At 35.6% G+C, this 17,343-nt stretch overlaps 1 protein-coding gene across 14 annotated transcripts in view; it reads left to right on the forward strand.

The window, feature by feature from the left end:
* The window catches only part of DLG2 (discs large MAGUK scaffold protein 2), a 2,054,427-nt gene that overhangs the window by 634,690 nt on the left and 1,402,394 nt on the right, over positions 1 to 17,343 (forward strand). The window lies entirely within an intron of this gene.

Here is a 17,343-nt window from a genome sequence, read left to right on the forward strand (position 1 = left end):
TTTCCTTTTGAATACTTAAAGGAAATTTTAGCCCATTTGTCTATAAGCCTCCCATCCAACAATCATTTTGAATATGTTTAATTTTATTTTTCAGGTATTAAACAGATGCAAAAAACTCACACACAAAGGACTTGTATTTTACATAAATTATTCATTAAGCAGATTTTCTTACATGAAATGAAACATTACCCCTAATCACCATGTTACTCACACTTAGACACCCCTGGCCAAAATTAGGAAGAATGGTTGGCAAGTTTGAGAGGAAACTCTCAGCTGCAGACATGGCCAGCTTTGAACTCTTCCATATGCATTTAGCCACATGAAGAAAACAACATATTTATGACTTTTAATTCTGATCAGACTCTAGTTTTAAAGTCTAATTATTTAGTAGTTCCGGTAAACCTGTATGCCTTTACAGATAGGAAATGCTACCCATAGAGATCTGTTAGCTGAATTTGTATCTTGGTGTGAAATGTGAGACTTTCAAAATCTAAACAGTTTAATTTATTAGTGGCAGCCAGTGATCTATAATCAAGGTAAAACTCTTAGCAAAAGCAAGTCATGTTTAGAATTGGTATGTAATGAAATTGATTATTTATGACTTTTTAAATTATTTTTCCTGATATGGTCCCTTCGTGTTATATGTCCATAAAATCTGTGTATACGATCTTGATCATGAATAATAAACATTGGCTGATACTTGACTGATTTCTGTTGGGTGTCTATAAAATTTGTACTAGATACGGTGGACACAGTAGCAGAATAAGGCAATATTTCTATTCATATAAAGGTCATAGGTTCTTGAATAAGATAAACTTTTGGCACATAATCTTGTACAAACTCCTTAATTTCTCTGAGCCTCAGTAACTGCTGATGTAAATAGTGATGATCATACATACTTCAGAGAGCTGTTAGGAGAAGCACACGATGCCAGGTGTTGCCTTTTCTTGGAATTGAGCACAGAACTGGGACTCAGGAGACCTAAGTTATAGTAAAGTTTTATGATGTTAGACAACTACTTTCTTTCCCTGGGCCAGATTTTTCTCATCTATACAATGAAGGGATTTCTACCAGGTTTTCCAGGGCTCCTTCTACTTCTCAGTTTCTCTGTTTCCAAGAGCACAAAGACAGCGCAGACTGATCTGCTATCATTCACTTACTTACAAAATTAATCTTATATTTCTAATATGTCATGATGTTATTAATTTTTTTAGTATTCTAACCCCACTTTTGTTTCTGCTGCTCTGAGTTTGACTTAATAAATTTCAACTTCCTTCATTGACAAAACAAACTTCTTGTTTCTTAACGTATTCTAACCAAATCAATCTGCCTGCCAATCCCCAAACAAATTCTACGAAGTGTCCATTTACCTCTCACTTTTGTTCATGGTGTTCCTTTGGCAGGAAATGGCTCTTCTCATGCCTTCTCCTCCATCACTGGTTATTGAAATCCTATTCATCCTCCAGAGCTAACTTAAGTGTTAATTCCTCTAGGTACTCTCACTGCCTAGTAACCAACCACACCTTCTGTGGTTTCCCACTTGATTCAATGCATCTCTCGTAAGTGCCTGGTGGAAAATACAGTTTTGAAGGTAGCAAAACATTAGTTTGACTTTTATTTCTTTTTTTCTTTTCCCTGTATGACCTTGCAATTTGTTTAACTCCTAGGAGCCTCCATTTCTTCAACCACTAAATGAGTATGATGAAACATACTCAATAGAGTTGTTTTGCAGAATTCATAAATTACTGCACAGAAAGCCTGAGTTATAGTAAGTGCTCTTTAAATGCATTATCATGATCTATCTTGCTCTTATTTTTTTTCGTTATCTAAGTTATCTAGATAGGTATTTCATTTTTGTAATTAATTTGAAAGCCCCTATAAATCAAGGATTTTATTTTATTCTTTATAACACAGCAGCTTCTTACAGTCTTTACAGCTAAGAAGTGTTCTTCCTCACTCATTTTTTTAAATCTTAAAATTCTTGCTCACTGTAGGAAAATTAGAAAATTCAGAAACTCAAAAGCAAGAAAATTTAAATTACCTTAATTCCATAATTTAGTATTGGTATTTTGTTACTTAGATATTTTTCTGTGTCCATGTACACACATGTGTGTACATGTGTATAAAATACGTATGTAGAGGGGCGCCTGGGTGGCTCAGTAAATTAAGCAACCAACTCTTGATTTTGGCTCAGGTCATGATCTCACAGTTCATGAGTTCGAGCTCTACACCAGGCTCTGTGCTGACAATGTTGAGCCTTCTTAGGATTCTCTCTGTCTGTCTCTCTTTCTCTGCCCCTCTCATGTGTTCTCTGTCTCTCTCTCAAAATAAGTAAAAAAATAACTTAAAAAATACATATATAGAAAATATGTAAAATGATTTTTCCTTATAATTTATTATATTGAACATATACATATGGAGTATTGGATATGCTCCACTAGAATTTTAAATTTTATAATTTCCATTGATTTAACTAATGATGAAAATCCACAGAGCTAAATCTTTGCTTAATAATTTATCATAAATTACTGTAAGTGAAATCCTCAAGTAAAAACTATGTTATTTAAGGCTTTTGTTTCATATTATTCACTCCCATATACTTGTGTCAATTTCCACTCTAACCTATAATGTCTAGTAATGCTGCAAAATACTTTAGAATTCATCAAAATATTTAATCTTCATAAAAATCTTCATAGTAGAAATTGCTATTCCTATTTTACATATTTGAAAATGAGGTCAAATGAAAAGTTAAGGGACTTGTTCAGGGATACATCTAATTAATGGCAAAGCTAGGATATTCCATGGTGTTGTAAGCCTAGCGTTCCTTTTCTCTACACATTCGCTTTATTCATTCATCCATTCATTTGCTCATTTAATAAATATTTTGAATGGCTAGCTAGGTGATAAGGATATCATGTTAAATATAGTTCCTAACTTCCTAGAGCTTAAAACATGGCAAAGAAAGCAAACATAAACTGAATAACTAACTAGTTCTAAATTACCATAAGGCTACAAAAATAAAGAAAAAATATGGTGAGTGTGTATAGCAGGTGGACCTGACCTATAGGCCAAAGTCAGGGAAGAGTTGCTCTGGATATAGGCGGTCTAAGCTGAGACAGAAGAGGTAAATATATTTCATCTAGACATGGAGGTCACATGGGTACAAGTAGAAGGGAAACCTTCCAGACTAGGGCTTCTCAATTGCAGTGTTACTGATATTTGGCTGTATAATTCTTTGTCACAGGGAGCTGTTGTATGCACTATGGGAGATTCGGCAGCATTGCTGACCTCTACCCATTACATACCAATAACACCCCATACCCCACTTATAATAACCAAATTCATGGGGGAGGTGCAAAATTTCCCCTGGTTGAGAACCACTGCTCTAGACATAAGGAATAGCAGTTACAAGGCAGGGGGGAGGGGCATGGTATATTCTAGAAATTGAAACAACCTCAACGTGACTGCAATATGGAGTGTGAAGTTCCACATCAAGCAAGGTTCACACTATACTTGAAAATACTGTCAATTATTTTGGACTGTATTTAAAAAGCACTGGGAAGCCAGCAAAACTTGCAAATGACAGAGAGTAGTATGATTCAGATATATGTTTAGAAAATATCAGTTTCAGAATTCTAGGTCAAAAGCAGATTAGAAGGAGTCAAAACTGTATGTGAGGGAAATATTTAGGATGCTTCTGAAGTAACCTATGTGAAGACTATAGACAGTACTATGGAGATAGAGAAAACAAAACAGATTATAGAAATATTTAAGAGAATTAGTAGGACTTGATAATTGACTGGCTATTGGAAGTATAGAAAAGAGATTGTCAAAGATGACTGCTAAATTTCTGACTTAGGAAACTGGATTAAAGGAAGTGTTATTCAACAAAATAAGAAAAAATAGAAGAGGATGAAGTTTCAAGCAGATTCAAAGTTTATTTGTGACTGTGATGAATGTAAAGTACTAGTAAAACACTCAATTACTCAACAAGCAGTTTGATAAATGGACCTGGGGCTCATAGAAGTTATGTACAGTAAAGAAAGATTGGGAAGTCATTTCATGGGGGTGGTAATAAATGTCATGGGAATGAACAAAGAAAACCTAGAAAAGGTGTGGAATGGAAAAACTTGGGGATGTAGGTTTGAGGCTTGAGGAAATCAGACACATAATAATCCGAGACTAAAGGAAGAGCCAGTAAAGGGAATGAAAAGTTGAAGTGAAAAGACAAACTGAAGACAGAAGCCAAGGAGTCAGAGTATTTCAAGATGGGGAGAGCTCAGATGTTTGGAATCTGCTAAGAAGTCTGGTAGGGTGAGGATACTGAAATGATGGTTAAATAATGATATTGGTTATGATACCCATTTTCATGTAGTGGTGAGGCATAAGACATATTAATGAGTCAGAGTTGGTGTGGAAAATCAGAAAATGGACCAAAGGTGAAGTGGCGGGTATCCTAAAGAGGTTGTGTGTTAGAAAGAAGGTTGTGTGTGAAGAAGGAAGGAGACCAGGCAGTAGTTTGATAGGTAATTATTATTAGCAGAAATTTTTCCCTTATTTACTTATTTTGAAGATGAGAGAGGCTTGAACATAGGGAAGAGAGGGAAGAGAGAAGGGTGAAGAACTGAGCAGAAAGGAACGTTTGCTGGTGCTCCTGAAAGAGTAAGAAGATTAGGATACAGAACGCATATGGAAGCAATGACCTTGGGTAGATAAGTTGACACTCCCTTTGTGGCAGGAGGAAAAAAGGAGGGTGAGGGCAGTCATCAGTTTTTATTTTTGTTTTGTTTTGATGCAAAAGTTGAGACTTTCTTATATAATGGTTTTTATTTTCTCTGTACAGCAATGTCATCTGCTAAGAGGAGTAGAGATGGAGAAACATCTGAGGTTTAAAGGAAGTGGAGAAGTTTCAAAAGCACCTTTCCAGAGAATAGGGAGGAGGCTGTTTAAAAAGCAGAAGTGTGTGTGTGAGGGTGACATCAACAAGGTGACAGAGTAGGAGATACCAGCTTTTGTCCCTACACAAAAATAATTAGATAACTATTCATGAATGAATATAGTCCTCTGAGAGCTCACAAGTCTAAATAAGAGCATGCAGGGGCGCCTGGGTGGCTTCAGCTCAGGTCATGATCTCGTGGTCCATGAGTTTGAGCCCTGCATCTGGCTCTGGGCTGACAGCTTGGAGCTTGGAGCCTGGAGCCTGCTTCGGATTATGTGTCTCCTCTTTCTCTGACCCTCCCCTGTTCATTCTCTGTCTCTCTCTGTCTGAAAAATAAAACAAAACGTTAAAAAATAAATAAATAAATTAGAGCATGCAGCAAAGCACAGTGGAATAATTGAGAATAGCTACACAAGAAGAAAGAGCTGCTGTTGTACCAGCCAAGGACCAGGTCTGCCATTCCTTCCTATTCTGCACATGCTCTGGAACTCAGAGCTGGAGCTTCTTCATGCACATCCATGCTTCAGATCCTCACTCCATGACCACACCACATGCCTGCATCTCAGACACCAGACATTACCACCTCAGGTTTGCCTTCACCCCAGATCCCAGTGCTGCTATTGCTCTATGTGTGCCTGTACTCTGGACCCTATATCCACAGCTGATCCATAAGTGCCTGTACTGCACACCAGACCATAGAGATATCATTGCTGCACAGATGGTCACTCTCCAGAACCTGACTCCACAGCCACTCCACAGGTGTTCACACATCTGACACCAGTGCCAGTTCAGATGCACCCATAAGCTGGACCTAAAACCAAGAGTTATACCCTTGGCTATGACATCCCCTAAGGAAGAAAAAGAAATCAGGAGGACCCTGGCAGCCATCACCATTAAACATCCCAACAGCACTCACCACCACTTCAGACACCCACAGCTTTGGATACTGAGGACTCCTACAGTGTTTAATGATGTTGTCCTCATCTGGTAGAGACTGCATTGATGAACCCTCTCCAGACTCAGAACTGCCAAACCTCATTCAACTGGTGCCCTCACACTCATCTGTAGGTGAAGTTCTTTATGCACCAAAACCAGTCTGAAAAATTAGGAAGAGGTTACTTTTTCAATAAATGCTTGGACATCAACACAAGGCCACAAGAAACATGAAAGAAGGAAATGGAAGATAAGGGAAGGGAAGGGAAAGAAAGGGAAGGGAAGGGAAGGGAAGATGACACCAGCAAAGGAACAAAATAATTTTCCAGTCACTGACTCCAAAGAAGTATAAATCTTTTAATTACTGTAAAAATAATTCAAGATAATTGTTTTAAGGACACTCAGTGAACTACAAGAGAGAAAATTTAGTTGACTAAAAAAAATTAAGAAACCAATACATGAACAAAATAAGCTCAACAAAGATAAATTATTAAAAAAGGAGCTAACATATTCTGGAGCTGAAGAATACGATGAATGAAATGCAAATTACAATAGAAACATCAACAACAAACATGATCAAGCAGAAAAAAGAATCTGTAAACTTGAAGACATGTCATTTGAAATTATGCAGTTAGAAAAATAAAAAGGAAAATTAAGAATAGAAAAATGTGAATAAAGCCTACAGGATTTATAGGATACCATAAAGAGGACCCATATACACATTATAGGAATAGTGGAAGAGAGAGAAGGGAAAAAGAAGAAAGCTTAATTCAAGAAACAATGTCTGAAAACTTCCCAAATCTAAAGCATGATTTGGATACCTAGGTGTATGAAGCTCTAAGGTCCCCAAAAAGTTCAACCCAAAATGGTCTTCACCAAAATACATTATAATCAAAGATCAAGAGAGAAGTTTGAAAGCAGCAAGAGAAGAGATTTGGCTAATACAGGGGAATCTCCATAAAGGTATTAGGAGATTTCTCAGCAGAAACCTCGATGACTAGAGGAGAGTGAGATGATGAAATCAGTGTGGTGAAAGAAACAATATTGCCAACGAAGAATACTTTACCCAGCAAAGCTGTCCTTTAGAAGTGAAGGAAAAAGAAAGGCTTTCCCAAACAAACAGAACCTGAGGGGGTTCATCACCACTAGAGTTGCCTTTCAAGAATTGCTAAAGGAATTTCTTTAAGTTGGAAAGAAAAGACACTAATTGGTACCAGAAAAACATATAAAAAATTTAAAAATCACTGGTAAAGGTAGTATATAGTCAAATTCAGAAGACTCTATACTGTAACAGGGATGTGCAAATCATTTTTAACTCCAGCATAAAAGTTAGGAAATAAAGTGTTAAAAATAACTATAACTACAATAATTTGTTAATGGATGCATAATATAAAATATGTAAATTGCAATGTCAAAAAATGTAATGTGTGTGGGGGTTTGAAATAAGCAGGTAGATTTTTTGTATGTAATCAAATTTAAATTATAATCAGCTTAAAATAGTCTTTTCTAACTATAGGATGTTTTATTAAGCCTCATGGTAACCTAAAGACAAAATTCTATAGGAGATACACACAAGATAAAGGAAAAAGAATCAAAAGCATACTACTTGAGAAAAATAATCAAATCATAAAGGAAAACAATAAGAAAAGAAAGAGTGTAAAACAGTCAGAAAACAACTAACAAAATGGCAACAGTAAGTCCTTATCTATCAACAATTACTTTAAAGGTAAATGGATTAAATTCTCAAATCGAAAGATATAGAGTGGCTGAATGAACCAAAAAGAAAAAAAAAAAAGAAAGAAAGAAAAGACTCAACTACATACTGCCTACAAGAGACTCACATCACTTTTATACACATAGGCTCAAAGTAAAGGGATGGATAAAGATATTCCATGCAAGTGGAAACCCAAAGAAAGCAGGGGTAGCTATGCTTAGATCAGACAAAATAGACTTTAGGTCAGAAACTGTAATAAGAAGATGTGGTGTAATATACATATTCATTATATACATATACATTGTATATATTATGTATATACATACAATGAAATATTACTCAGCCACCACAAAGAGTGAAATCTTGCCATTTGCAATGACATGGATGGAGCTATAATGTATTATGCTAAGTGAAATAAGTCAATCAGAGAAAGACAAATACCATATAATTTCACTCATGTGGAATTTAAGAAATAAAACAGATGAACATATGGGAAGGAAGGGCAAAGAGAAGGGAGGGAAACAAACCATGAGACTCTTAATGATAGAGAACAAACTATAGGTTAACAGGGGGAGGTGGGTGGGACATAGGCTAGATGGAAGATGGATACTAAGGAGGTCATTTGTGACAAGCACTGGGTGTTTTATATAAGTGATAAATCACTGAATTCTCCTCCTGAAACCAATATTGCACTGTATGTTAACTAACTAAAATTTAAATTAAAAAAGGAGAAAAAAACTATAACAATAGACAAAGAACATTATTATATAATAATATAGGGGTCAATTCATCAAGAATATATAACAATTATAAATATGTATGCACCTAACATTGGACGACCTAAATATATAAACTAAATATTAACAGGGCTGAAAGGAAAGATAAATGGCAATGCAATAATAATAGTGGGCTTCATTACCCCTCTTTCAACAATGATTTGATCATCTAGACATAAAATCAATAAGGAAACATTGGTCTTGAACTATACTCTAGACAAAATATACCTAAAAGATATATACAGAACATTTTATTGAACAGCAGCAGAATGTACATTCTTCTCTAGCACATGAAGAATATTCTCCAGGACAGATCATATATTAGGCTACAAAACAAACCTTAACAAATTTAAGAAGACTGACATTGTATTAAAAATGTTTTTCAACCATAGTGGTATGAAACTAGAAATCAATAACAGGAAAGAAACTGGAAAATTCAGAAATATGTGTAAATTAAACACACTCCTAAACAATCAAAAGATTGAAGAATAAATCAAAATGGAAAAAATATATACATATAGTGAAATAAGTAATGATAGAAACATGGAAACAAACATACCAAAAATTATGGGATATAGTAAATGAAATTCCAGGAGGGATGTTTACAGCATAAAATGCCTACAGTAAGAAGAAAAGAAGGATCTCAAATAAATAACCTAAATTTGCACCATAAGGAACTAGAAAAAGAAGAACAAATTAAGGCCAAAGTTACCAGAAGGAAGGAAATCAGAAAGATGAGAACAAAAATAAAACAAGCTAGAAACTAGAAAAACAAGAAAATACATAAAAAATTAAGAGTTTTTTGAAAAGATATACAAAATGGAAATCTTTAGATAGCGTAAATAAGGAAAAAAAAGAGTAGACTCAAAGTCAGAAATGAAACAAAAGGCTTTACAATGATACCACAGAAATACAAAAGATCATAAGAGGCTATTCTAAGCATAAAAAACTCAATAACCTAGAAAAATGGATAAGTTTCTAGAAACATACAACCTACTAAGACTAAATCATGCAGAAATAGAAAATCTGAACAGACTAGTAACAAGTTGAGGAAATTGAATCAGTAATCAGAAATAGCCAACAAAGAAAAGCTGAGAAACAGATGACATCACTGGTGAATTCCACCAAAGGTTTTTTATTTTATTTTATTTTTAAAAATTTTTTAACATTTATTTATTTCTGAGAGAGAGAGAGAGAGAGAGAGAGAGAGGGAGAGAGAATGAGCAGGGGAGGGGCAGGGAGAGAGGGAGACAGAGAATCTGAAGCAGGCTCCAGACTCTGAGCTGTCAGTACAGAGCCTGATGTGGGGCTAGAATGCACAGGCTATGAGATCATAACTTGAGCTACAGTCAGACACTTAACTGACTGAGCCACCCAGGTGCTTCTCTACCAAACGTTGAAAGTAGAATTATACCAATGCTTCTCAACTCTTTTAGAAAACTGAAGAGAAAAGAACACTTCTAAACTCATTTTATGTCAGTATTACCCTGATACTTAAGTCAGACAAGGACACTACAAGAAAAGAAAATTATAGGTCAATATCCCTGATGAATATAGGTGCAAAAAGTCCCACAAAATCCCAGCAAACTGAATTCAACAGCACCTTAAAAAATCATACACCATGATCAAGTGGGACTTATCTTTGGGATGCAAAGGTAGTTTACCATGCACAAGTCTATAAATGTGGTATCCCGCACTTATAGAATGAAAGATAACACAAATCAGTGGAAAGATAGCCCATGTTCATGGATTGGAAGAATTAATATTGGGGGGAGGAATGACGAGTGAAATAGATAAAAGAGATCATGAGCACACTTATTGTAATGAGCACTGAGTAATGTCTAGAATTGTTGAATTATTATATCATACACCTGAAACAAATATAATGCTGTATGTTAATTTTACTTCAAATATATATATAATTGACAAAATTCAACATCCTTTCATTGCAAAAACTCCCAACTAATTAGGGGTGGAAGGAACGTGACTCAAAGACCAGATATGACAAGCCCACAGTTAACATCGTACTCAATAGTGGAAAACTGAAAGCTTTTTCTCCATGATCAGGTACAAGACATGAATAAAATAAGTAGAAAGATATTCCATGTTTATGGATTGGAAGAATTTCTATTGCTAAAATGTTCATATAACACTGATTTGATGCAATCTGAATCAAAATTCCAATGGAATTTAAAAAAAAATTTTTTTTAACGTGTATTTATTTTTGAGACAGAGAGAGACAGAGCATGAACAGGGGAGGGGCAGAGAGAGAGGGAGACACAGAATCCGAAGCAGGCTCCAGGCTGAGCCATCAGCCCAGAGCCCGACACGGGGCTCGAACTCACAGACCGCGAGATCGTGACCTGAGTTGAAGTCGGATGCCTAACCGACTGAGCCACCCAGGCGCCCCTCCAATGGCATTTTTTACAGAAAAAAAAAATAGTAATACTCATTTGGCACCACAAAAGGCCTTGAATAGCCAAAGCAATTTTGAGCAACAAGAACAAAGCTAGAGGCATCACATTTATTGATTTCAAATTATATAAAAGCTCTAATAGTTAAAACAGTATACTACTGGCATGTAACCAGAAATATACCAATGGAACACAAAGGAGGGGCCCAGAAATAATTTCTTGCATATATGGCCAACTCATCTTTGACAAAGGCACTAAGAACACAATGAAGAAAGGATAGTCTATTCAATAAATGGCGTTGGGAAAATTGAATATTCACATGAAAAAAAAGAATAAAATTGAACCCTTATCTCAGCATACATAAAAATCAACTCTAAATACATTACATAATATTAAACCTGAAGTTGTAAAACTCCTAGAAGAAAATATAGGGGAAACCGTCTGTGTTCTCACTGGATACAAAGGGATGATGACAAATATTCAACGGTGAAGATCAAGAATTAAATGGAATTGAGGCACCTGGGTGGCTCAGTTAGTTAATCATCTGACTCTTGCTTTCAGCTCAGGTCATAATCTCACCATTCTTGAGTTTGAGCCCCATATCGGGCTCTAAGCTAGCAGCATGGAGACTGCTTGGGATTCCCTCTGCCCCTTCCCTGCTTTCGCACTCCCTCTCTCTCAATAAAATGAAAATACATAAAAACAATAAATAATTAAAAAAAAAAGAATTGAATGTATTTCTACTTTGTGAACTGAGGCAAAAGCACCCCTAAGCATGCATGCATAAGTAGTATGTATGCCAGAGGGTACTTGAAGCCATGGGATAAACAGTGCACAGTCTTCTTGGCTTATTAAATCTAGTCATCAGTAAGTAATATAAAACATCACTTTATAACAAATACAGAGATATTGTCAACTTGAATTGAAGATTTTTGTGAATTCTAAAGATAACAAATGAGACATTAAAGAGATTCCATTTTGTTCCTACCCTTCAATGATAATAAATGAATTCCCTTCTACCTTTAGGGATACTTTGGTGGAATTTCTTGAAAAGCTCTGAAATGCTTTGTAATTTTTAAATTAGTAATTATTTTAAAAGTACAAGACAGATACAAGGAATTCCAATTATATGAAATTGGTTCAGAGGTTATAATGAGATAAACAAACTTTCAAAGAGTCCCTTTCAGGGCTGATTGGAAATCCTAGGGAAGGCCAAGAGGGTTTGGGAACCCCTGTGGGGAATCTTCTATGTATTCAGAACTTGATAGAGAGTAATGATAACATCTTTTTATATTTCTTCTTTCCTCTGTCATTTCAACCTTCTTCACACTAAAAACTACCACTGAAATTTACTATGTACCAGGTACTAGTCAAGCAGTTTGCACACTTATTTATTTTAGTCATTACAACATCCCTGCAAAGTAGGTTTATTTATTTTACAGAGGAATTCTGTGAATCAGAGACAGGTTATGTAATTTGTCAAAGGTCACTCAACTAATAAGCGGTAGAAAAGGAATTTAAAGCCAAGTCATTCTTTGTTTGTTTGTTTGTTTTATTTTGGTTTGGTTTGGTTTTTTACTTCAAGGTCTAAGAGCTTTTAGTGTTACTAAGAGGAAAAGGATCTAGTTAGTTCTAAGGTGTTAGTCATGTGGTCCCTTGCTCAATTGGCCTCTATCTCAGTCTTGAACCTCCACTCTAGAACGATCTCATTTGCACTTACAGTCATTTTCTCTGTGTTTTCTATGTTACTTCTACTCTAGGGCTAATTCTTTTATCTATACTCTGGAATTCATCTCTTCCTCTTCCTCTCTTCCATTAGAGCAATGGTTTTCAAACCATAGTTCACTTGAAAAACCACATGGGGGGGGGTTGTTTACAGAGATTTGTGAGTTACAAATCTAGAGTTTCTGTCTGGTTGCTTTCTAAGAAATTCCCAGTTTTTGCTGATGCTGCTACTTGAAGGACCATGCTTTGAGAACCACTGCTCAAGACTCCAGAGTAGGGATTGGAAAACTACAACCTAAAAAATGTTTTCACATTTTAAATGTTTGAAAAAGATCAAGAATAATATTTCCTGACATGTGAACATTATATGAAATTCAAATTTTAATGTTTATTAATAAATTTTTATTGGAACACATTATGTAATGTCTATGGCTGCTTTCTCTCTATAACATCAAAGTTGAGTAGTTGTAATAGAATTAGTGTTGTGATAGTGATCATATGGCTTGCAAGGGTAAAATATTCACTCTCTGGTCCTTTATGGAACCAGCAGCTGACTCTGCTTTAAATAATCCTCAGTCCTAACTGCACATTAGAATCACTTGAGAAATTTTATAAAATGGTAATGCCTGGGCTCCATCTCCGGAGATTCTGACTTAATTGGTCTGGAATATAATCTAGTTGATCCTTAACATTTAAACATTATCTTGTCTGTCCTAATTAAATAAAACAAAAAGCAAGTAAACCTACCAAATTTCTCTGCCTATAAGAAAGAACTAGATAGTATGACTTCCTTATTTTGTACTTAAGGGAAATTTTGTCCAGATATATGAATTATTTGTCCATATTAAAAGACGCTGTTGCTGTTCTTATTACCAAATTAGAATTGCAAATTGCTTTAATATTAAAAAAAATTACAAAAACTAAGTTATAGTCTAAAAAGTATTATATGCTTGTCTTAGTCCATTTGGGCTGCTCTAATAAAATACTATAGATTGAGTGGCCTATAAACAATAGAAATTTATTTCTCACAGTTCTGGAGGCTGAAAGTTCAAGATCAGGGTACCAGCAGATTTGGTGTCTGGTGAGAGTCCACTTCCTGGTTCATAGATGTCTGCCTTTTCATCGTGTCCTCACATGGTGGAAGGGGAAAGGGTATTGTCTGGGACTTCTTTTATAAGGATACTAATCCCATTCACGAAGACCTAACTATCTCCCAAAGCCCTCACCTCCAAATACCATTATACTGGGGATTAATTTTCAACATAGAGATTTGGGGAGAGCATAAACATTCAGTCTATAGCAGTGTTCATTGTAAAAGAGAGAGAGAAGAAATACAAATATATGTAGATGTCACATTCTAAATTAAGTGCCTAAGGTAAAAATTGACAAGAATCAAGTTTACTTGATAGCCACTTTTTCATTTAAGAAACAAATAAAGTAGCTGTCTCGTGTTAAAGGCCATGCTTTAAGAAATATATATTACACATTAGACTTGCATGCGTTCTAGGAGGATGTCCACACTACAGGAAGTACCCAGGAGGTAACATACTCAGGAATGGGTACATGTCCATCCCTGTGTCATGATCAACAGGCAAATCCCCTCACAGGTCCTCTACTGTGTCTTTATTTCTCTCATTTACTGAGAGAGGATAGTTGGATAAATAGTTCATTGTAGATGAGGCCCCTGTAGTAGATAGATGATGTAAAAGGAAAAATGAAAGGAATAATGTCTGATTTCCCTTTCTAAGCCTCATCCCAATCCCCAATGATCAACACTGTCAAAATTTTACATACACACCCACAGACACACACACACACCCCTCTACCACAATTATATATAAATATGCATACAAATATAGGCTCATACTATACAACCTCTTCTTTTATGTTTAAGCAACCTTCTTTTGTGTTTAAAATTATAACTTTAACATCTTTTGATATAACAATTTGTACATGTACCTCATATTTTTCTAATAATTGCATAGTATTCTGTGGTATCGATAAACTATAATCTTACAGATAAGTCTTGTGCTAATAGATATTTATAATACATATATATACATGTGTGTGTGTGTGTGTGTATCTCTATCTCTATATATCTACATCTATCTGGGATAAATTCCCAGGAGTTGAAGTTGAATCAATACATCAAAGAGAATGCTCCTTTTAAAATATTTTATAGATTTGATGCCCTTAACAAAGTTTTCATCATTAGTACTTGATATATCAATTTAAAAAATCTTTTCTAATTTTTATGCTTTTCCCTAAATACGAAGGAGGTGGAGTATTTTAAATGTTTTGTGGTCTTTTTGTGAACTACCACTTTATGTTCTTTACTTCTTTTTTCATTCAGTTTCATACTTTTTCTTAGTGAGTTATGAAAATTCCTTGTATTTTAAGGAAATATTCCATTGAATATGTTGCATTATTTTCCCATTTTGCCATTTGTCATTGTATATAATTTAACCAAGAAGAAGTTTTATATTTTTATATAGTTAGTTGTTTATTTTTTTATATGCCTTCAGGTTTCTCCACTCCAATATTATATACCAAAACCAAATCTGTTTTCTTCTAATATGTTTATGATTTCAATTTTTATACTTAAATTTTTGATCCATCTAGACTTTTTTGGTGATGGGATTCATCTTTAATCTTCTCAGTGACATTAGGAGTGAAGTATTAACCCCATCTTAGGCATCTCTGTTTTATAAACGGTAAAAGAGAGGATTGAGGTGGAAATAGTTTTCCAGGACTTCTAGCTCATGAATATTGGAACCATGCTGTATCAAAAATATATTATAATTTATTATAGATAAATATATCATCAGATTTATATTATCATTTAGCCAGCTATCATTTCCTTCTACCATAGCAAATCTTATTCTTTTAGTGGGTACATTGTCCTGTGGAACTTTTGCCTAAAAATAGGGAATATTTTTTTAGTGGGATATTGTCGTTGTGCTTAGTGCTTTTCCTGCATCTATAAAATGAGAATAATAAGTCAGCGGTCCTAGGATAGTTAGGAAAATTTGGCACTAAGTTTGGATCAGGTTTGGATCAGGTTTGGATCAGGTTTGGATCAGGTCCTTACTGGGATGCTATGGGGTAAATAGGTGCACAGAGGGGTTTTAAGCAGATCTTCAACATAAAAAGAGCCTTTCTTTAGAATGTACATATATTGGGGCACCTGGGTGGCTCAGTCCCTTAAGCGTTAGGCTCGGGTCATGATGTTGAGGTTTGTGGGCTCAAGCCCTGCATCAGGCTCTCTGCTGTCAGCTCAGAGTTGGTTTCAAACCCTCTGTCTCCCTCTCTCTCTGCCCCTGCCCTGCTTGCACTCCCTGTCTCAAAAATAAACATTAAAAAAAAGAAGAAGAATGTACATACATTAACACCGTATCTGAAGTTTTGTCAGAAGTTGTCCCTGATTGCCTCACAGGGAAACCTTCATGTGCTTTTTCACCTGTAACTTTGTTTTTGTTTCATTCTTCCCTGTGAAAGGCTCTCAGATTTGTAACACTTTCCAGCTCTTTCTGCCTCTCCTGGGCCATCCAAACACCCTAGGGTCCATTAAAATAATAATAAAAAAGCTATTATAAAGTGGCTTTTCCCCTCCACAATCCCTAATTGGAAAAAACAAACAAACAAACAAAAAATTAACAGTACTTATTGACAGGTTAAAAAATTGGTTTTTAAAAATCTTCTAACCCCCCAATAGAGAAAGCATTTTAAAATTCTAAGTTTTTCATGGTATTGAGTTGCTATGTTTGGGCTTGTTTATTGGGAAGTAGCTGCAGGAAATGTGACCTGCTATGACCTCAGGGGAGAAAAGTGTTATGAACTGAAATGTTTGGTTTTGCACTTGAAGCCATTAATAAAAGTTGTGGAATGATGAGAGTTGGGCCTCCATGTTGATGTTTTAATGTCCTGGAAGTCACTGGTTGTGTTGCAAGTGCTTACAATTTGTAATTACCTGGGCTCATATGACAGACGGAACTGGGAATCAAATTAAGTAGCTGCCTTCTCTTACGATGCTAGAGAATCTCCAGCTTAAGACAAGATTGCCTTTTTTCCTTCCTAAAAAAGGCACAAACAATGACAGCCCAAAATAGCTATTTAGTCAGAACTGACGACACTTTCTGAATGCTTGTCATTAAGAGAGAAATAGAAAATCCTGATTTTCTTCTTCCTTTAATTTCTCTCCCTTAAATACCTTGCTTCTTCCTGAAGCCGCCTCACCTCATTGCCCAGGAGAAATGCCCAGTGGCTCTGACGGTGCCTCAGCACCACTGCAGGCTCCAGAGGGGAGGTGGCTTATGCAAAACATATTAAAGAAAAATCCTAAAAGTCACTGCAGCTTTTTCTAGTGAGTTATGCTGATCTTCCCTGTTGCTGTAAGCTGATGGGGAACGTCGTGGCAAAGACATAACCACTCTTTTTCCTCCCACTATTTTTGCTGCAGTGAGAACTGTTCATTTCTGCTTGCATTTCACCAGATAGCTTTAGAATTCTAGCTGAGAATTAGGGCTTTCTAAGGCTGGAAATAAGAGTTTAGAACCTTAAATTGGACTTTGTCCTTTTGGCTCAGTAAAAATTGAGTTAATTTGCAGCCTCCGGTGCCTGACTGGAATGACAACAGACAGTAGGATCTGACGATGTTTTTGAATTAAGTTCTTTTTTTTTCCCCGTATGGATTCATGGGGGCAGAAGCTTTTATTTTTCTCTCTTGCTCTTTCCCTTCCAGAGACAGCTGAACATATTACATTCAGCAGCAGTAATTACTGAATGTATGGTTATGTTATCCCCTGGAATTTTCTATCTTCATTCTAATCCCATCCTCTATAT

This window comes from Felis catus, chromosome D1 (assembly GCF_018350175.1).
Source record: "Felis catus isolate Fca126 chromosome D1, F.catus_Fca126_mat1.0, whole genome shotgun sequence".
Lineage (NCBI taxonomy): Eukaryota > Metazoa > Chordata > Mammalia > Carnivora > Felidae > Felis > Felis catus.